Source organism: Sphaeramia orbicularis, chromosome 21, assembly GCF_902148855.1.
Source record: "Sphaeramia orbicularis chromosome 21, fSphaOr1.1, whole genome shotgun sequence".
Taxonomy (NCBI): Eukaryota; Metazoa; Chordata; class Actinopteri; order Kurtiformes; family Apogonidae; genus Sphaeramia; species Sphaeramia orbicularis.
Genome location: NC_043977.1, coordinates 51,835,479 through 51,857,696, shown reverse-complemented (window position 1 = coordinate 51,857,696; position 22,218 = coordinate 51,835,479). Strand labels below are relative to the sequence as shown.

General features: G+C 38.4%; 1 protein-coding gene and 1 long non-coding RNA gene across 2 annotated transcripts in view; both read left to right on the top strand.

The window, feature by feature from the left end:
* LOC115411906 (inactive dipeptidyl peptidase 10-like) overlaps window positions 1-22,218 on the top strand; it is a 339,606-nt gene that overhangs the window by 70,245 nt on the left and 247,143 nt on the right. The gene's annotated exons all lie outside the window — the stretch shown is intronic.
* Window positions 1,450-16,774, top strand: LOC115411908 (uncharacterized). Its single transcript, XR_003934283.1, has 3 exons — window positions 1,450-1,459; window positions 1,671-1,674; window positions 16,696-16,774. It is a non-coding gene; the product is annotated as an uncharacterized LOC115411908 (long non-coding RNA).

Below are 22,218 nucleotides of genomic sequence, written 5' to 3'. Positions count from 1 at the left end.
GCAGGAAGGCTTCAGAGGATTAGGGAGAAATCCAGGTGTGTTAATCTGATTTTTTTTATAATCAGATTACTGCCATTATCTGATAAAACATATCAGATTATCGTGATTACATGATCGGAGTATTGGCGTGCGTGGGGTCAACTCCCCCTAATGGCCTCGGGACCCTGACCTGTACCTGGATCCTGATCTGTGATCTAAGGGTTCTTCAGGTGGACCACGGAGGGTGTCGACCTGTTTCAGAGACCAGGGCTCTGCACAAGGGGACGTCAGAGGAGCACCAGTTGTTTCCATCTGTCTTTTGGGACATTATTTACCATTTATTTCACCAGTCCATTATTCAGACCTCATCTGGATGATCCCCGACACATTTATTTCCAGCTTGCATATGAGGTCAGTCATCTGCTGCCCATAATTGAATCCCTGGCTGGCGGAGGCATATTTACTGGGCTGCTGCTCCATCTGGTACACTGTCTCTAACCTTATCAAAATCAAATGGGCAAAGAAATGCTCCGTGAAATATCAAAGGCTGTACCAGGGCGTAGTCTCATATGTATGGAAATGCATGTTTTCAGCAGTCAGGGTCTCTGACACTGCTTCATCCTCTGTCTCCTCTGTAAGTCACACAGCTGACTGTGTTCCTTTTATGTTTTTGAAGGAAAAATAGCCCATGTAACTTTTTTCCTTTCTCCTCTTTGAGTAGAAATAGCGTTAAACTCAGAGGCACACAAGTCACAGCTTTTATACAATTTGGGGTCTATTTCTGTCCATCTGTCCTGACGCACTTTACCAGGTACCAAGTTTTTCAGTTGACCCTGTACTGTAGTGAATGAACACAACTACCGATGCACAACACTCAGACACTGGGCGCAGAGATACTTAGACTATAGATCAGTGTTTTTCAACCTTAGGGTCGGGACCCCATGTGGGGTTGCCTGGAATTCCAATGGGGTCGCCTGAAATTTTTAATAATTGATTAAAAAAAACAAAAAAAAAAAGCAAAAAAAAAAAAAACATACAAATTAAAAAAAAAAAAAATTACATACAAATAAAAAATTCATGGTGAGTTGACAAAGACAATCCCAATCCATAAAAGACATGAAAAACTGTGAAGCTGAAACTGAAGCACTGTGGTTCTGTTTATCTTTCAAATGCTCATTGTGCTCGGTTTCAGATGCTGCAGCTCTTTCATAATTCATAGTTTGAGTTCTTGTTTGTTCAGTATTAATTGTCAGCCTTGTAAATCCAAGCTGGACTGACTGTACATATCCTGACCAAGGAAAATCAAATTCTCCCTTTGTACAGTAATCTACACCTGGCCTCCGTCCATAATAATACACATTATATAGACTAAATGTCATCTAAAATTAACGTTTATTTGCAACATAGTACAGCAAATTATTATATGATCAAAAACAAATTAATTTTGTAGAAAAAAATGTCTCCATTTTGAATGTCTGGGGTCACCAGAAATTTGCGATGTTAAAATGGGGTCATGAGCCAAAAAAGGTTGGGAACCACTGCTATAGATGAAAGATTACACTATAGATGTAAATGTAACAGCGCTGTGAGCCAATTGGATCAGTTCCTTGACATTAGCAAATGTTCACTTAAACTTTACAATAATCGGTCATATGACTCAGCAGAGTGTATTTCTTGGTTGTGTTGAACAGATTAGTGACATGGTTGGTGATTTTTTTTTTTATTTTTACTTTATGGCAACAAAGAAAGAACAAGTGGTGCCAGGCACAACAAACCCCACCCCTCGCATGCATTGTATCTTATTTTGGCATCAATCCAGCTGATGTCATGCCTATGTGTGTGCTGATATCAGTATATCAATTACTTCTATGTACAGTCATGGAAAAAACTATTAGACCACCCCTTGTTTTCTTCCGTTTCTTGTTCATTTTAATGCCTGGTATAACTAAAGGTACATTTATTTGGACAACTATAATGATAACAAAAAAAGAATAGCTCATAGGAGTTTAATTTCAGAGCTGATATCTATCCATTTTCCTTGTTTTCTTGATAATAACCAAAATCACTTCAGTTCTTACATTAATATCTATGGCATTGTACTGACAAAAACAGTGCTTTTAGGCATTCAATGTTTTCTTTTCTGTCTGTTTTAGTCACATGATACACACAGGAGTTAGGACTGGATTGCATAACCATTGTTTTTGATGACTTTTGATGGTCTAATCATTTTTTCCACAACTGTATGTGCCAAGTTTGAAGTAAATTGAAACAAAATTGATGTTTTTTATAGACATTTGAAATTTCACCCATTGTAAGTAACTGGGAGAAAAAAACTATTTTAAAAAATTCATAAAAATTTGAACTTTGACCTACTTTTCCCAAAATGTAATGGCATAATAGATGGATCACTGGCAATCTATAAACCCAATTTGGTATGAATTCAACCAATAGTTTTGCTGCTACAGACATTTCAAATTCCGTCTATTATAAGTAAATGGGGAAAAAAATTTTGAAAAATTCATACAAAAAAATTTAACTTTGACCTACTTTTCCCAAAATGTAATAGGATCTATTCTGGGTCACTAGCAATTTATAAACCCAGTTTGGTATGAATTCACCTAATAGTTGTGCTGCTAGAGTGTTAACAATCAAAGACACAAACAAACCAAACCAAAAACAATATCCCTTGCTTCCCCTTCGGGGGTCGGGGTTAAAAGCCAGGAAAATGCATATTTGTTTGGGCCAGTTTTGCAACATGACAAACTGTAGAGCTGCTGTGTATATCACAATACCCCAGACTGTCTTTTGTCTCATAAAATGATCAGTGTTAATGTCAGCGTTTATCCTGCGCCAATGTAATTCAGTGGTCTATGGATATGATATTGAAGATCATCACAGATGTTAAGTTCTTGTTACGGAACCAACAATTCTCAAAAAACAGTTGTTTATTCAACCTATAAAGACCCAAACAGCTGCCAGCGACTAAAACCATCTACTGGTCTAAAATATTTAATAACTGTTGATCCACTAATCCTATCAATGCATGTAAATAATTGGTGTAAAATGCAGTTTGTCATCTTGTCATGGTCATCAGATATGACCCATTTGGACGTTCAGAGGCTCCGTAGTGAACATGAAAACAGTCATCTTCTACAACATTGATTCACCAGTAAAACCCATGGAGTTGCATCAATGACAGTGGATGGACACAATGGGTTTATGTTCAATAAGTGATATATTTTACTGAAAAAGTCCATTTATTTTTCAGTTTTCTAATAACTTTCAACTTTAATCTGAGCTTTTATGAACATCTGCATGATCAACAAATTAAATTTAAGAAAATACCAGATTTCCACTTAAAAATACCAAATACAGACCATAATAGTACCACAAATAGTGATAAATCACTTTAGAAAGGTTTATGTTCAGTTAATGATATATATTGCTGAAAAAGTCCATTTTTCTTCAGTTTTCTCTTAATTTGAGCTTTTTATGATCATCTACATTATCAGTGAATTAAATATAGAAAAACAGAAAAATACAGAGGATAATATGAGAATAAATGGTGATAAATCACTTAAGAAAGGTTAAAATTGAGGAAAAAATACATTGGGGAAGTGACACCAAAGTCGTACTGGGTCTTTATGGGTTAAGAAACTGAACCACTTCTCTAACTGGGTTCTCACATCTCTCTTCAGATATCCCAAGTGGAATCTTGTGTCGTTAAATATCTTAGTCAGACCTTTGGAGAAATGTATTACTTCACTACTGTCGACAAACTGATTTCTGTGAAACCTCAGACCAAAGTAGGAAATTTACATGATGCTGCCTCTAGGGGGTATTGTAGGACCATTAACCTGTACTGCACATTAATGTTACATGTATTGTGCATATATGGAAAGTTCAAGTTAATACTGATAAGGAAGTAAAAGCAATCAAACGTGTTTGAAACATACCAAGAGATGTTTGTGTGAGTAGTTTTGATTAAAAAATAAATAAATTAAACCTGGACACAGTTTATTAATTTTATGTGTATGAATTGTGTTCCACTATTATTGCACTCGACATAGTAATTTAGATCAGAATAACACGAACCACAACTATCTGTGACCTACTCTGTGCAGCAGTAGAAGACTCTACCAGTGCATTCCAAACAGTTTTGTGGGATGAAATGAGAATTTGGACATTTTGACATTTTCTTAGATATTTAGATTTTAAGTTATTATTATTATTATTATTATTATTATTATTATTATTATTATTTGTCTTTTCTTCTTTGTGTCTGTAAGCCTATGCATTATGTTAATTTATTTGTTTGGAAGATTTTTCCTTTTGACATCTTGATGTTTGTTCAAAATTTCTTGATGTTTTGTAAACACATATATTTTCAAGACCTCAGTGATGTATTTTGCAGAGGTATCTTCTGACGTTTGCATGGTAACCAGCTCCTGTCTGGTATTACCTGCACACCTCAACTGAGTCACTGTAGCATCTAGGCTGTCCTCAGTCCAAAATGTGAAGGAGTAATGCTGCCAAGTGGGTGTATTCTATCCTTTTGTCATATGGAAGGTCATATAGTCTCTGAGAGGAGCAATAAATGCAACAGTAAACACACTGATGATTGAAGCTCTTGCTTCAGGCATACGTTACCACCACAGACTCCCACTCCATATTTAGTGGCAAATGTTGTCAGTGGAATCACTTCACCTTTTGGCAAATGAAGGCATGAAGTTTGTCACAGAATTTATGCCCGTAAGCGGTATTACTCTTTAAGATGCTTGGGCAGTGGTGTCACTGTAGCTGCACTCCTTGCCTCTGGTTCAGACAATTTATTTAGCAAATGAACCAGGTGTACTGACCCTGTTTGCATGATCAAAATCTGATTTGTAGTGCAGAGAATGATAACCCAAACAATGGCAAAACATTCCAACTGGTTTTCATAAACGGTTGTGCAGTGACATTTATTAAGGAACATGTAAAATCAGCCTCAGGGCTCATTTAAATCTATCTATCTATCTATCTATCTATCTATCTATCTATCTATCTATCTATCTATCTATCTATCTATCTATCTATCTATCTATCTATCTATCTATCTATGTGTGGAAACAATATTGTGCTTCAGTAATTGACTACAGTCTTCAATACAGAGAGGTGGTCTTAAAATTATGTAAAACCCCTCTGTAAGTAATAATAACATACAATTTTACAGTAAACATATACTTGTACATTTTTGATACTAAATGCTGAGATTTAGTATACTTTGACTATCTTACCTGCCTATCCATGGTATCATTAACAAATCATTTGGCGGTAACTTACTGAGATAAATATAAGTATTTGCACCAAAGTGAATTATTCAGCACTTTAATTTAGAAGTGATGTAATGATTGTGTTAACTATTGGGTGTGTGGGAGCTAGAATGCTATGCTATTTCATGGAAACAGGGAAGTAAACCAAAACCACACGTACACTGCCCCTGTAACACTGTGTTTTTTTCCCAAATGGAAAAGTGTTTGTGATGGAAAGGACAGAGGATGTGAGTGTGTCTCATCTCACCATTGGATATTTGAAAGGATGGCACTTCAAAATGCACAAAAACAGCATGGGCAAACCTGGTGATTTTTGGGGAAGGGAATCCACAGGCACATACTCTGAAGGAACATTTGTGCATGTAAGAAATAGAAACAATCAGTATTAGGGATGCAAATTATCAATTAATTCATTAATCATTAGTTGGTGGACCTTATCGATCGATTAATGATTAATTGATAAGCGGTTCCTGAGAACCTGAATTTCTCTTTCAATATGGTTTATAACAGTGGTCAGCAACCCTGGTCCTAGAGAGCCACTATCCTGCATGTTTTAGATGTATCCCTCTTCCAACACACCTGATTCAAATGATAAGCCTATCATCAAGCTCTGCAGAAGCCTGATAATGACCATCAGGTGTGCTGGAAGAGGGAAACATCTAAAACATGCAGGATAGTGGCTGTCTAGGACCAGGGCTGCTGACCCCTGGTCTATTAGAATAAAAGCTAAATATTGTTGATATACTTCATGAAAAAAACATGTCATATTCCTTAATGATTGATTTATTGAACCGTTGGATACATTCAGTGTTTCCTGTGGAATTCATCTATTGATATGGCGGTGTGCACGCGCCTGTGCTTCACCGGTGGGTGGGGGTGGGTGCACGCATGTGTGTTTCATCCGTGGTGGTGGTGGTGGGGGTTACTGGGCTGCACACACACAGTACGGCCAGGGGATGCGTGCGTGTTGGTTGGTAACTGTGCGCGTGCGTGCATCACTTTCCGTCCTACTTATAATACTGGGGAACAGGACGGTGCAGTCCGTGCCCCCCACAGAAGTGAAAGTGAAACTTTTCACTCATTGATCTTTACCCCACCCCCTGAAGCTTCACAAATGCATTACACACCTGTGGCCCGATTCAGGAGCCTGGAGGATGTTTTTAACTTCTGTCTCTCTGACCATAGACTAGACCAACCTCCAGGGAAAACGCTCCGATCCGATACTGACCCCACATTTGTGCGTGTATTTGTTAGGGGGTGCACTGCTCCCACAAACAGACCAGCCGGTCTGTGTTTGGCTCCACCATGTCCATAAAGACATTCTAACTCATCAACACCATGATCTGGTTCGATGGACGGCTATCCCAGCCGCAGCATCGCAGCGCGGACAAACTGGCAGCCTTGGACAGGTGTGGACGGAAGTACAAGGGCAATTAACCGACAATTAATAATTTAATCGAGCAAACTCTTATCGACAATTAATTGTTAGTCGATTAATTGTTTACATCCTTAGTTGGTATACAAGGTCAAGGTTGCAGTAACTGGCTTTACTATCTTCATAGGAGAATTCTGTCTCTGCATTTCACTCATACATGCACAGTACCTGGGATTAGCATTAGCATTAGCACATAGCATACATTTGGAGTTGTGAGCTGCCATTGAAGGCTTTCATGGACCAACTCCACATCTTCATCAGCACCGTGGTCAGGGGCACTGCCAGGAAAATTACACCATATGTGCCTGTTTTTAATATATGAAATGTAAGATATGCACTGAACTGTCTTGGACCAGCATTTATAGTTCTTTATACAACTTTATTGTAGTTCTGATCTTGTGTGAACAATTCAAAACAGATCACTCATGTAGCTACTGGCACTACAGTATGAACACAAAAACGTAATAGGTTGAAAACTGAGCTAAGTGAAGTACAATGTAGATTAGTGTGGTGTGACCTTCAGGGTCTGGTTGTTTTTAACACCTCTTCATCCACTTGCTTCATCCTTTACATTTTAATTCATCTTTGACAGGCACTTGTCAGAGAAATGCTGTCTACTTGGTAGCTTGTACCTCAGCTCTAAACTATTTAACATCTCATAAGAGCCTCACTTTCACCTCCACTGTGGGGTCTTAAGTCCTCAGAGTCCATGGACCTTGCTAAGTTGTGGCAAAGTTTTGGCTGGAAAAAAAAAAGTCTTCTATTTCCAAACTCCTAAGATTTTAGATGTATTGTTGAACGGTACACTGTGTTGGCATTGTCTAATCTATTGTTACCTACATTAATGTTAGTCTATTAAAGGTGGGGTATGAGATGTTTTCCTGGCGTATTTTTTACTACATTGCTTAAAATCCCCTTCACACCCCAAACACAACCAATTAATTAAATGCTCTAAGACAAAAAAAAAAAAAAAAAAGTAGTCCCCTGTGGAACAGACAGGGCTGAAAATACATCATACAATCATTTTAACCGGCCCATCGACCTATCAAACTCAACTGCCATTTGCAAGCCCCAGCCTTTGCCCCTTCCCCCCTCCACCCATACCTCTCTTTGGGCATGAATTGTGCATTCTCAGAGGCTTGGAGCACTGATATAGGAAATGAAGACAGAGCCAGAGCTTGGCTAGTTATATTAGCTAAATTAGGATGGAAAGTTTAGTGTCAAACTGATTTGCCACTAACATAAATCAATAGGGAATGTAATGTTAGCCAGCTAGGTATGAATTGGGGCTGTTCTGCTGACAACCAGGGGGGTGTTGGAGGCGGGGACCGGTGGCGGAGTCAGGGCCGAATCCAGGCGAATTGATGCTGTGCAGTGCTCATGAACTCTGATGCCAGTACTCTGGTACTCGGGTGTGGCTTCGGGGGGATGTCTGAAGAAAGGGGTTTGGAATTTTGAATTGTGTATTTTCAAAATGTAGATTGCTCGAACCGTTTTACCCAGGGTCTCCTACCCAGCCTTTAAAGGTTAATGGTCAAGGTTGCACTTAAATCAGGTGTTAGACAACCTTGACTTCTTGGGGGAGTCAAGGCGAGGCAACGTGACATCCTCATCCTCAGATGTAGAAAATTAATCCTTTAGTCATCCCAGGTTTGATCGCTTAAAAGACTTGCATAAGAGTCTCAACAAAGCAATGACCAAGGTGTATAGGTGTATTCTAAGTCATAGTCCCTTCAACCAGCCTCCTCAGTACTCAATCTTCAGTCCTTTAAGTGCATTTTATGGAACTGTGACATCCATCAAGATTTTGCAGAGATCAATTTCCGGTCCAGCTTTGAGGAGTCAAGAAGGTGAAAAAAGGGGAATTAAGAACAACCTCATATATCCTGCTTCTTCCTGTTCTATTATTGCTTTAAATCTGAGACTGTCATTAGAAAGCGTCAGAAAATATAGCTCCATATGGCATTAATAACTCAAAGCACTTTATTGTTTACTGTTAAATCCACATTAAGCATTGCATTTCAAGCCAAATAAACAAATCAAGTGAAAACAGTGCCCCTCTAACACTCCACTCTCAAGCCCTCTGTAACTCTAAGCTGCTCTCAGCTCATTGTTTTGGATTGCTGGTCAGTATGATTAGGTCCCAGAGGCTCTCACTAACTCCATCCACTCACTCCTCTACAACTGTGGACAGCAGCACACAAGCTCACATAAGCCGGATGTACTGTGTGCCTCTTCGGCTCTGTACTACTTCACACCGGTGAAAGTAAACAAGTCAGCAGGTAGAGTCAAAATGGTCGAAACTAGCACTGAACAGACCAAGATATTTTCCTGTGGAGTCAGTGGACCAAAACTGGCCAAAACACCAATGAATAGTGCACTAGCCAAGCAGAGGAAAAAGACTATCATCCCTATTTACAGCAGAGGAAATGCCACAGATGACATTAAAGTGTCCTAAACTACTGTTGCTTTTGTGTCATGACAATGCAATGTTTTGTCAAATTTAGGCACAAAGACAAATAGGTTGAATTTCTGATTTTTTACAATGATTAGCACAGGATTTAAGTTCAAGGTTAAAGGTACAGTTAAGATTAGCCGAACTCGCTTTACTATATCCAGAGAGAAATTTGGTCTCTGCATCCTAATACATGCACAGTACATAGCTTTAGCATTAACGATTAGCATGTAGCACACTTTAGGAGCAGTGTGCTGCCATTGAACACACTCAGGGACCAACTACAGATCCTCATTAGTACTGTGGTCAGGGGCAGCAACAGCAGAATTAGCATATATGTACCTGTTTTTGATGGGGGGGACTGGAGAATCTGGAGGAAACCCACACAGTGCAGAGAGAAAATGGAAATTCAACACAGAAAGGCTCTGGTCTGACTGGGAAAAGTTGAAAAGCGGAGGACTTCCCATGAGTTCTGCACTTCAGTTTCTCATGAAGTACAAAATGTCCTGGCCATAACAAAGTCTGATCGTGTTCATGACACCTCAAGACAATAAACAAAAATTTCCATTCCTGCAGAATGTGTATTAACTTTTTCTGATGTAAAAATACTGATTGGTTTTAAGCTTGGTCTACTAAAATCTTTTAGAGCATAGACCTTTGGCCATGTCCACATGAAACCACATCTTTTCCTATCCAATCTTTTTTTTTTTTTCGTTTTCAAAAAAGTGCTTTGTAAACACAAAGTCCTTTCAGGAAATACCTGCGTCCATACGAAACCACTGAAAACCACTGAAAACAATGTAGTACAAATGCCAGGCCTGTATGTGGCATTGTAATGCTCTCGTAAAAAACAAAGAAGAGCATGTGCATAAAGCTTACTTGGTTCGACCAGGTCTGACCCAGTATTTCTTTCCAGTTGCCCCTCTCTATGGTAGATCCAAGAACATGTAGTGAATATTGTTAGCTATGGTTGTTTGTTGCTCACTGTAATGAAAACTAGCCAAAGATTTTGATTCAATATTTCCAATAAGCTCAATAGCTGTTGTAGCACGGGCACTATTCTGTAGTCCGCCATTGTTATTGTTGTTGTGAAGTGGTATCTAGCTTCCGGGTTGTAAGGTTAGAGAGGTGGGGCTATGACATCATTGTTTTAGAAAAGTTGTAAAATGGTCGTACAGACAAAGCAGCAAAACCAGTGTTTTCAAATGTATCCATTCTTTGAAAAGTTGCAGTTTCAGTGACTGACAATGCTGGTTTTGTGTGGACAAAAGGCCTATCTGATACAAAACTTTTGCAGACATGACCGAAACTGTCTTCGTATGGACAGGGCCTTAGTTGAGTCAACCCCTTGCCCACGAGAACATGCAATGGCATGGTCCGTATTCATTTACAGTCACTTTGACACATGCTGTGATCTAAGGTGGATTCAGTAGCCAAGTCCGACATCTGAACTTGCCAGGTCTGCATTTTTAGATATGCATGATGTCCCACAGTAACTTGGCTCAGCTGTGAACCGGACGAAGCGTGAAAGCAGAGAGGACTCCTTTGGACTCAGAGTATTTTGTGTCCAAGAGAGACTGGTGAAATTCTGGAGGGAAAATAAGTGTCTGCTTAGCATTTTACAGCATATGTAATCTCAGTCTTGAAGGAAATTGCCAGGCATTGTTGTGATAATGGAAAACGGAGCTGCTGTGGGAATGCACATGCAAGACACTCAGTGTCAGTACTCTTGTAAACAGCCTCATGTGCATTTAAAGGCAGGTAATTATTATACACCAATATATTCATGTGCAGTCAAAAGTGTAATCTTCATATTCATGTTTCATATGTGTGGGGCTTATGAAAAATTCATGCAGACATGCATTTCCTCATTGGCCTGACAATACTGAGCGCAAATACACTAGAAGGGGTTGAGAGCCTTGGCTGGTCAGGGACTGAAAGGGAGAAATTAGCAGGACTGGTCTGCCGAAGCCGTGGGCACAGAGAACTGCAGAGTGAGCCCTACTTTGATGTAGGAATCTATTATTCATTTCACAGCCTGTACTATGTGTGTGCATTTGCTGTTTGAGGGAGGGCGGGAGGCACGTACAGTTGAGTGCTGGCAGAGTATTGTCCCACCTCTTCCCTTCATGTTTCTAATGAGGAGGAGTTGCAAGGCCTCCTTTCTACCTCCTCAAGGTCTCTGCCTCCCTATTTTTTTTGTCCGTTCATGGACGTGGCCTGGATACTAATTCAAATAAGGTTTTGGGTTGCACAGCTCCCTTCAAGACACCCCCCAAAAGCATAGTATAATCAGCCAGGAAGTAGCACATTACAAGATATAAGACAACACAGTGAGGTGATTAGATGTATACAGTACAAGAACATTTAAACTCTCGAGTACTGAATGCATAGTCTGCACTGTCAATAATGTGGCAAAAATGTTGATAAACATTTATCGTCAACTTGCTTAAAATGAAAACCTGACCAGTAAAAAAAAAATAATAATAATAATAATAATATTATTACCTTGAGCTTTCCAACTGAATGCATGCTAGTGTGATTTTTTTTTTTTTTTTTTTTTTTTTTTTAGTTCAGGCTTTGCTACAGGAGGAGGAACACAGTAAAATACAATTAAAAAGTTTAAGTGAATAATATGGATCTGCACAGGCCATGAAATTGTGAAGTTACTTCAAAGCTTGTCTGTCTGTACAGGAGTGGAATTCCAATACAGAGCTAAAGCCCAGAGCCCAAATACTTTAAAAAGTCAACGCAGTGCTGAGGATGGGATGGAGTTGTAGTGAGGAGTTGGCAACAGCTGCCAAAAGTATGAAATACTAAGTGTAGTGATTCAGTCAGACAAATATTATAAGCTGTGGCATTTACAGATATCTATGACATAGTTGTAATACTTGATATCAGTCTTCATCTCAGGCCCGGTCCCAAAACTGCTTTTTAAAAAAAATCTCACTTTTGGGCTCTAACATATTTTTACTTGGTCTTGAATCAATGTTAGATAAGGAGGGGTTTGAAGTTTATCTCAAGATCACAACAATGGAATTAATTTCTAAATTGCCAGTGATGTATGTAGTGTCATGATCAGAGGTAGCACTAGACATTTTCATTGTCCATCATTTTGACAAACAGGGTTGTAAAAATTCCGGTATAACACATTATTATCTGTCATTTCAAATGACATTTTTAATGATAATGAGACATATTTAGTAGTATTTAATGTTCAAAAACATCTAAATGATGCAGTAACTGTAGTTGCTGCTGGCTGATAAACATTATCATTATTACTTGTCCTTCATCCTCCACTGCATCAGTCTCTCTTTTTTCACCACATTTATGAATGCCATCACATTTACTGGGCTTTTTAAAATAACTAAGCAGACTTGGCTGTCTTGACATTAGCAAAGTAGCTTATAATTTTGGCTAAAGTCAGCTAAACAATGAGACAAGACTTGACAATGAGTGATTAACCTCCTCCACTCTCACATACCTTCTTTTGTGTGTTTTTCTTTAATCAGTATTTGTCTCTGTATTTGTTCTTCGATTGCCATTTAGCATTTACTTTGTATCTGTTTACCCGTTGGATGTATGTTTGTCCCTTGGTTGTTTTTTTGTAAAGCATCTTTGAGTACTTAGAAAAGCGCTATATAAAACTGATGTATTATTATTATTTTATTATTATTATTATTAGTAGGCACACTGGCACCAACTGGACAGGGGTCTACTACAGGTGAACAAACAGAGTCATTTAAAAGAATTAACGGTGTTTAATCTCGCACCTGCCTGTACCCACGTACATTAGACCCACAACCCAACCCAACCTCTGATTAAACACACTGTAACCCACTTTTAAGGGCTTTATTTTTGGCTAAAACGCACGCCATCAATAAATCACTAATACGTGCAGCTCAATGACATCTTTGGCCAGATGTAAACGGAGGTGAAGTTCACTTCAAAATAAAACAAACCAGCTGTGGATCAACCACCCGTCTGGTACCCGACTCGGTGGAGGACTCTGCTGTGTTGTATTCAGTGCAGTCGTGAATGGTGGCGCTGTAGGGTTCTATATATACAGGTAGGATGACGTTATGGACTGTTAAGAGATAGCCTTGTGAAGAGACGGACAGACCAGTGATCCTGCCAGCAGGTTCGGTTCACAGTGTTGTGTGGAAACTTTCTTTGGTAAGATTACCCTACAGCTTTCAGAATTTTTTGTCATCTTTAAAAAAACATTTGTCAATGACGGAATATTTTCAGTTAATGTGAACTCTGGTCATGATGGAGTGTAAATCAGGGGTTCCCAAACTTTTAAACTTGTGACCCCCAAATTAAGGGTGCCAGAGACTGGTGACCCCCACTATCCTCGAAATGACTGAAACATTACAAACAATTTGCACACAGGAGTCAATGCAATAATACTGTGGCATATTTACCAAATTGCATTGTGGGTACTTGACATTTTACTCCTTTTTTAAGTGCAGGGGTTCAAAGGGTGGTTTATGGCAATGGTTATTTAGGTTAATGTGTCTGTTTTACAACTTTTATTGGCCTTTTTATGTTTATTTTTATTTCCTCTGCCAGGAGGTATTGTGATCACTTTGCTTTGTGTGTTTGTTTGCGTGTTTTTTTTGTTTGTTTGTTAGCAACTTTATGGGAAAACTATTCCAACCATCTTTACCAAATTTTACCCACAGATAGGCCTAGGCCCTGGGACAAACCAACTAGATTTTGGGCCAAGTAGACCAAAGTTCAAGGTCACAGCAAGATCACAAAATCTCAAATTTTCCTGTCTGTCATCATTGAGCAATTTTCTAAAAAATAAAAAAACTAACAAATAAAAAATTAAAAACAACTCTGATTAGCCTCCAATTTGATCCACTTGTAGCTTATAACAATATCTTGTATCTGGCACAAAATTGTTCACATCCACTGTGGAATGTGGACTCTGTGGACATTTCAATTTAACATACAAAATACCATTTATTACACATTATTCATTATAACTCAACAAATATTGATTGGGATTAATATAATTGGACATACACATGACTGGTAACAAGCTTCAACTTTTTCTGCTGTATGGAACAACCTTGAAACTGCTTAATTTAAAAAGAAATAGTTGATCTACACATGTACGCCATTCGGGGTGCTTGGCAGAGGTTTGCGTTCTCTGAACACTTGTTTATTAATGTGACACCATTAGTCAAACCTTTTGGCCGAACCATGCCTTACCTGTTTGTCGTTATCAACCTGCTACTAGTGCCATAATTATAAACCCTTTGCTCATTCCAAGTAAAACCACTTCATGCTCACCTTGAAACTCTCAATATCCTTCCTTCAAAGTACAAGCGCAACAATACTGCCCTTAATCAGTTGAAACCACCTCAGGAATCACATCAAAAGGTTTCTGAAAATCATCTTGCGACCCTCCGCCAGCATCCCGCGACCCTCACTTCGGGAACCCCTGGTGTAAATGATGATTTGACCCATGGAGAGGAAGCTGTGGAAATCCATCTCACATTGGGTGTCAGATAACTGCCTGATACTTCAGGTTTATGATAAGAAAATCTGCTTCAACCATATCAGTCATATTCTTGTAAGACTTTGTAATTTCATTTCATGTTGTATTTCACTCTTCTAGTCACAATTAATTCTATTCCAATGCTGCTTTGAGACTGACAGTGAAAACGTGTATTTAGTTAACTGGTGATGACTTGTTGTTGGGATTCATGCAGTAAGGTCTTTCTCTGTTGTTCTTGTTATTTGTGAATTTTCCGTCTGGGTCAGGGTTCGGTCATGTCTCCATTATTTTACCTCCAACTTTGTTTTCCCCTTCTCTCCCATTCTGACTCAATGATTAGTCCTTGACATTTATTGTCAATGTAGCGTTCCACCTGCTCAAATGCATCTGTACACGTCAGTGGCATTTTTCATTTCACAAAATGTACTCTGCTTTAGCCTTGTTCAGGATTGCATGGAAAATGTAACTGCGATGAATAGAGAAATTTAATTAACATCTTTTTATTGAGACATGTAGTTCAACTATTATCAACTATTTGTGTGCTATCACTATGGTGTTTGTATGTGCAAAGGACAGCATTACATAATATATATTGATATTGTTAAAATTTGCTAGAAATGCTGTTGCTAGTGGCATGTGTCAAAAATATTCAAACTGTAAAGATTTTTTAAAAATTCCAGTCTCCAGTTGTAAACATGTTCCAATCTAGGGTACTCAAAAGACCACAGTCTATTCAGTTTGAATGGGTGAATTCCTACAATAAATGACTATGTGGTGAAAAATCCAGTAGCATCAAATGACCTCTATGATAATTTTTAACCTCATAAGATCTTAAATGAACTAAATGATCATTGTGTGAGACAAATAAAAGTTTGGGGTGTTGCAGCAGGCAAGGCCCATTTTCCCCACCTCTATAATCAAACCATGTATCAAATTCATCTCTTTTTTTTCTTTATAAATGCAAAACTGTATGTGACAATGAACAAACTCACCAAACATGTCACTAATCTGTGTCTTTGCTGTTGTATCCATGATGACAGTAGACACTTAACCCAACCTCAGTCTTTTCCTAACCCTAACCAAGTTGCATTTATTCCTAAACCTACCCAAACCTGAACTGCAATAATGTCAAAGCAAACATGCAACGAATACGTTGTATATGTAAGTACCATTGTTACATTTGATCTAATTTGTGTGGCTGTTTGCATCTGTTAATCTGTGCAATTTCATAAGCAGCCAATCAATCTTCCTCAACCTGGACATTTCCAAACACTTAAATGTAATTTTAGAGTCACTGATAACTTGATGTATTCTGTTGTTTAGGTATTAGATTGTGTTAGATACTGAGGTTAAAAAAAAAGGAAAAACAAGTCCTTAGAGGTAAAACAAAAACTTCATAGCTGCCTTTCAAAATAATCCATAATAACAATTATTCAGAGCTGAAATTTAGAGGTCTATTCTAAAATGTTGAACATAATTGTTTTATCTAAAGTTGCTGTGGCTGCAAATTGCTTCAGTTGCTCTTACTTATTGCTTATGCTTTTAGTTACAATTGGTCTTTTCCCTCCCATACCTAATCATATCATTATACAAAGGAGGCAATACATATCTAGTCACTTACAAATGATTTCATTAGACATCTCGCAAATCCCAAATCTGTTGAATAAAATTCCCTGAACTGCAGCTAAATGCACATTTTTGCTGCATTTGTCGAATGGCTGAGTTGGTCTTACAGAAGGTGTAGATGTGTTTCCTTTTGACAGTCTATTTTCATCTTTTTGCCAGTCATTTGCACACTCACCACATGCTGTTTGAAGACGGATGCCTCGCTGTCCAGTCCCTTAGCCTCATTAGCAACATTCAGCAGTATTTTGGTGAAACCAGTCACTCATTATTTGGTGTCTTTAAATAGTTTGGAATTAGTGCAGATAAGTCAGATTTGTGATGGTTTTCCTCTATTTTCAAGACTACACATTTCCCATGTATCTTAATGCTTAAGCCACTGTTGTGCAAGTTGCTTCTAAACTGTAATCCGTTACAGATTACTTGTTACTGTTATTTAAAAGTAATTCCTTGCCTTAGAATATTTGTCTCAGAATTGTAATGCGTTACATGACTGCTGTATTACTTTTGAGTTACATACGGACTCTCATCATAAATGGGGTGTGTGTGCAGTACAACCCCCCAAAGTCAAATAACACCCCCCCACTCACACACACACACACACACACACACACACACACACACACACACACACACAGTCTATGCTATGCTACAGTCTATGATGTTTGACTCCTAAGATGAACACTTGCATTTTTTTAAACATTTTATATGTTCAAACAGGGGGCGTGGCACAGAGGACACGAGTAGATAAATCCACAACTGATAAAGAATTCTAACTAGTCATAGAAACATTAGCTTACCTTGTCATTGCTGATCACAGGAATCATGCTAACTAGCTTCTGTAAAGCAGGCTTAGGGTTAGTAATGAGCATACGTACATGTGGACAATGGACTGTCTTCTCCCATCTTCACCCACTGGCTGAACACCAACAGGAAATAGAACTTTCCTGCCGCATTTTTAATTCCTTAAGGAAGTAGTTCCCAACCTTTGTTGGCTTGTGACCCCATTTTAATGTCACAAATTTCTGGCGACCCCAGACACACAAAACAGAGACTGTTTTTTTGCTACAGTTAATTAGTTTTTGATCATTTAATAGTTTGATATACTATGTTGCAAATAAACATTAATTTAAGATGACATTTAGTCTATATAATGTATATTATTGGCAGAAAAGTCAGGTGTAGATTACTGCACAAAGTGAGAATTTGATTTTCCTTGGTCAGGATATGCAGTCAGTCCAGCTTGGATTTACAAGGCTGACAATTAATACTGAACCAACAATAACTCAAACTGCAAATTATGAAAGAGCTGCAGCATCTGAAACCGACTACAATGAATATTTGAAAAATAACCAGTACCACAGTGCTACAGTTTTAGCTTCACAGTTTTTCATATCTTTTATGTATTGGGATTGTCTCTGTCAACTCACCATAGATTTTTTATGAGTAGGTTTTTTTTTTTTTTTTTTTTTATTATTTTTATCAATTACTAGACATTTCAGGTGACTCCATTTGAATTTTAGGCAACCTCACGTGGGGTCCCGACCCCAAGGTTGAAAAACACTGCCTTAAGGTCTTGCTCTTTTTTTTTTTCATTTGAGCAATTAAATTATGGGTGTTGTAATGCAATATTGAACATGTACCAAGTGAAATATTACTGAAAATTGATTAGTAGTGTCTTACACTACTGTGTTACAGCAAAAAGTAATCTGTTACTGTAACGCATTAGATTTGTAATGTGTTACTCCCAGCACTGGTCTTAGGTCTGTATTAAAACACTTATATTAGTGATATCAGCCAAAGAAACTTCTAAGGTAACAATAATAAAGGTTTGACTTTGGGGATTAGAATAATTTAGGTTTTGCTCCAGGCTCATACTGCTCCTTTGCATTTGCATTTTACACAGAATTTTTACAGTGGGATCTGTGGCAGCATGGCTTCTTAAACCATCGGTTCTTATGCAAAATACTTAGAAAATGTAAGATTGTCCTCAGATTTTCAGGTTATTGAAATATTCAGGACACCCATGAATATTCTTCTTTGCTCTACACTTTTAATCAGCTGCTAATTCATTACACAGAATGACATGGTGCCTGGCCTAAACCCAAACAACTAGCCAACAAGCAAATGTAGAGCATGCGGTTTTCTCTTCTGATGCTAAAAAAGAAATATTTTCACTTGTCTTTGTGTATGTTTATGTGGACACATGCCAGTTTGCAATCTTCAATCAAACCAAGGACATTTTTTCTTTTGTTCAATGAAAAAGTAAGAGATAAATCTCAGAGTGAAACAGTGAAAGGGAAAGATATGTATTCAAATGAATTCTCTATTTGATTCTTCTCAGGTCAACTTATTCCATCTACATCTATGCTGCTTTGTTAGAGTTTTGAGAAAATATGCACTTGAAGCATTTCTTGATGAATTTTTATCACAGTCATAGATCAAGAAAAATACCTCTAATTCATTTTACCAAGTTGTGGAGTGCAGAAAATATTTCCTGCTTTGTGGAATTTACAATCACCTGACCTCCAAATCACAGTGAATTAAGGGAAACACTGAAAAAAAAAAGTTTGCCAAACTACTAAATGATGGAGCTAAGATAACAAATCCCCAGAGAAAATGAATTGTCCGTCACATGCCTTTGACTGGGACTGTAGTCCTGTCTTTGAGCTGAGGCTCACACTGCTCTTGGGATGTGAACACATTAGCATAATCTGTCCAGTTGATTATGTTTGGGCAGTGGTGACAGAAAACTCTGGCCCTGTGATTAGGCTCTGTAGGGCTGTCAGCCAAGGCAGGCAAAAAGCAATCAGCGGAGCAGATTAAAATGTGCGACAGCAAACAAAATGAGGAAGGGGCAGACTACCACAACGGTGAAAGCGAAAATGTTCGACTCTTTGCAAAGGATGGGTCAAAAGATGATGAGTGACAAGTTGGTTAATAGAGGAGTCCATCACCTCCTCGTCCCAGCCCTACTTGCCGATAACTGCACTTAGCTGTTGGAGTTGATTCCACTGGCTGGGATGATAGCATTTGAGGAAACCCACAATCAGGGGCCTTTTTAAAGGTGCAATTTGAGACATTTCTACTTTAGAGCATTCAAAAATGATAAAATAAATATGTTGAAGTGTAAGGAAATAGCAGGTGTGGGGCGACATCAACAACATCAATGTATTGTACTGTTGAGATATCTACAGTAGTTAGCATGCAAACACCGTTTTACCAATGTGTACCTCTGCACACATACAACACATACTATAGGTACTCTCTCAGTCTGACATCAAAATAAGGGTTAGTGCTGCTTTTGCTTTTTGGAAACCAAGCTGTTCTAAACGTGTGTGAAAAAGTGGTCAGTTCCTGTCACCAGTAGTTCTACACAATATACAACAATTTCCACGATTTCATATTGTATCGGGTTTACTGCATTTGAATAGACTTTCAATGGATTGCACAATCTATACTTGGGTAATTCAGCTAACATTAGCTGAAAATTGGCAAAACACTGCTACAGTGTAGTATTACAGTTCGGGATGCACCAATCTGATACCAGTATCAGATTGGGCATTGGCTCTGATACTCAGTGTGTGTACTCGCATTCATACTCATAAATATAATCCAATACAAATGCACCGATACCACTTACAGCTGTGTGACATTCACAGTTCAGTGCAGCAGGTACAAGGAGGAGGAATCATGTGTGGGGAGTGTGAAGAGTGTGGAGATTTTTCCAAATAAATGACGGTGATAAAAGTAACGCTGACTGCAAGTAACGTTAAAGACACAGACAGATACGGACGCAGTGTTCCGTCCGTCCTCTGCGTACACTCCATCCGTTTTCCAGGTGATGGCGGATGCGTAAACAGATGGAGAATACCACCAGGAACTGTGGAGGTAGAGGATCTGTGTGAGTTACAGAAAAACTACTGACAGATTTATGACAGCTACCCAGGGCTGGGCTGGTTTACATCCTACTGATAGTACTATGGGGGTAAGAAGTGGTGTGGACCACCGCCAGTGAAGTGAAAACCAAACTTATCGCTCATTTCTCTTTTCTCTAGCTGCTGAAGCTAAGCTTTTAAACCTTACCAGCGAAAACGCTGCAATACTAGTGTCACATTAGTGTTGCCTCTGTCATCTCCATGTTTGTTATTACTGACTTTCTTCTTGTTCATAAAACTTTACTTTTCTTCATGGTATTTGTCCAGTATGGTTAATTCAGAGTGGCGCCCCCTGGTGGATTAATTGAGAAACGCTCATTCCAACACATTAATTGTCAGTAGCAACACTTTGTTCCAGTCAGACTAATGACAACGACAATAAAGCACATTTACAAAAGGAACTAAGAACTGGAATGGGATTATTAAGTACTCATATCGGTACTCGGTATCGGCAAGTACTCAAATGTAAGTACCCGTACTCAGTCTAGAAAAAAGTGGTATCACTGCATCCCTAACTAGAAGCACTCGGAGAGCGCAGACCTCCGCCAAGGCTGATCAGTGCCCCCCCCCCCCCCCCCCCCCCCCCCCCCATGGGCCCCCCCACCCCCGATCACCACCAAAATTTCATAATTTCTTCCTTATCCCATTTCCAACAAACCCTGAAAATTTCATCCAAATCTGTCCATAACTTTTTGAGTTATGTTGCACACTAACGGACAGACAAACAAACAAACAAACAAACAGACAAACAAACAAACCCTGGCAAAAACATAACCTCCTTGGCGGAGGTAATTACAGTATTATGTGTAGTATTGCACATAATTATACCCACTATGTTGTGAGTCATTCATTAGTCTCTTTTCTATCAACTCTGGAACACAGGAACTTTTGTTACCAGGAATTATATTACCTGAGAAAAATTATTTCTGGTAATCTGTGTGGTTTGGATTTCCACCGCACCTCAAAGTTCCTGAAAATGTTTTCAAATCAGGCTTAGTTGTTTTGAGTCATCAACTCAAAGTCCCATTGAATTTCTTTTGAGCGTATTTGGCGTATGTTTGTCAACATCCAGGCTCTTTTGTGCATATTTACCAAATACGTTCTTTAGCGTATTCAGATGAAATGGACAAATTATGGCAATGCACTTTTACAAGTGATTCAATACGCTCAAAAGAGCTTCTTAGGTAAATGGACCTCATCATCCACCCACTTCTCATAGCTAGACTTTTGTTCCCTTTTCCAATGATCAAAACACAAATGAAGTGAAGCTTGTACAAATGGAATAAACAATTTTGCAGCCACATATTGGATTAAACATTGTAGTAAATGTAAACGTGGGAGACTGCAAGTGTGTTCTACCAATCAGCACTCTTCAGCACATAGCGCCACCCCTCAAGAATTCACAGAAACTGTCACAGAAATTTTGGAGTCTAGGGAAAAGTTTCTACACAGGTAATTTTTTTTTTTTTTTTAACAATATATTTATTAACACATTTTCTATATATACACACATACACTTGTAAATATAAACACATGTAGACCTGTACCTCACTAACAAAGGCACCTGCAACATTACAAGTGTTACAAGTAAAAACAAACAAACAAAAAAAAAACAACAACAAATAAACAACACACATACACATCACAAACTTCTCAGCCATAAACATCTGTACATAATTTAATGCCCTGTGACAATTACAGGTATTTGAACTCCTTAACCCTGTTGTAAGGTTTACACAACTGAATATTTAGTCCTCTTCATTTTCATTTGCTAAATCAACATTTTTAACAAATATCTTAAAAGGTTCCCATATCTTTTCAATCATATCCTGTCTTCCTTTTCATATGTACGTCAGTCTCTCCAAAGGAAAAGTTGTCAACATTTGCTTCACCCAGTATGTAATACTCGGCCTGCTGGTCTTTTTCCAAGACACTGCAATGGATCTTTTGGCATGTAAAAG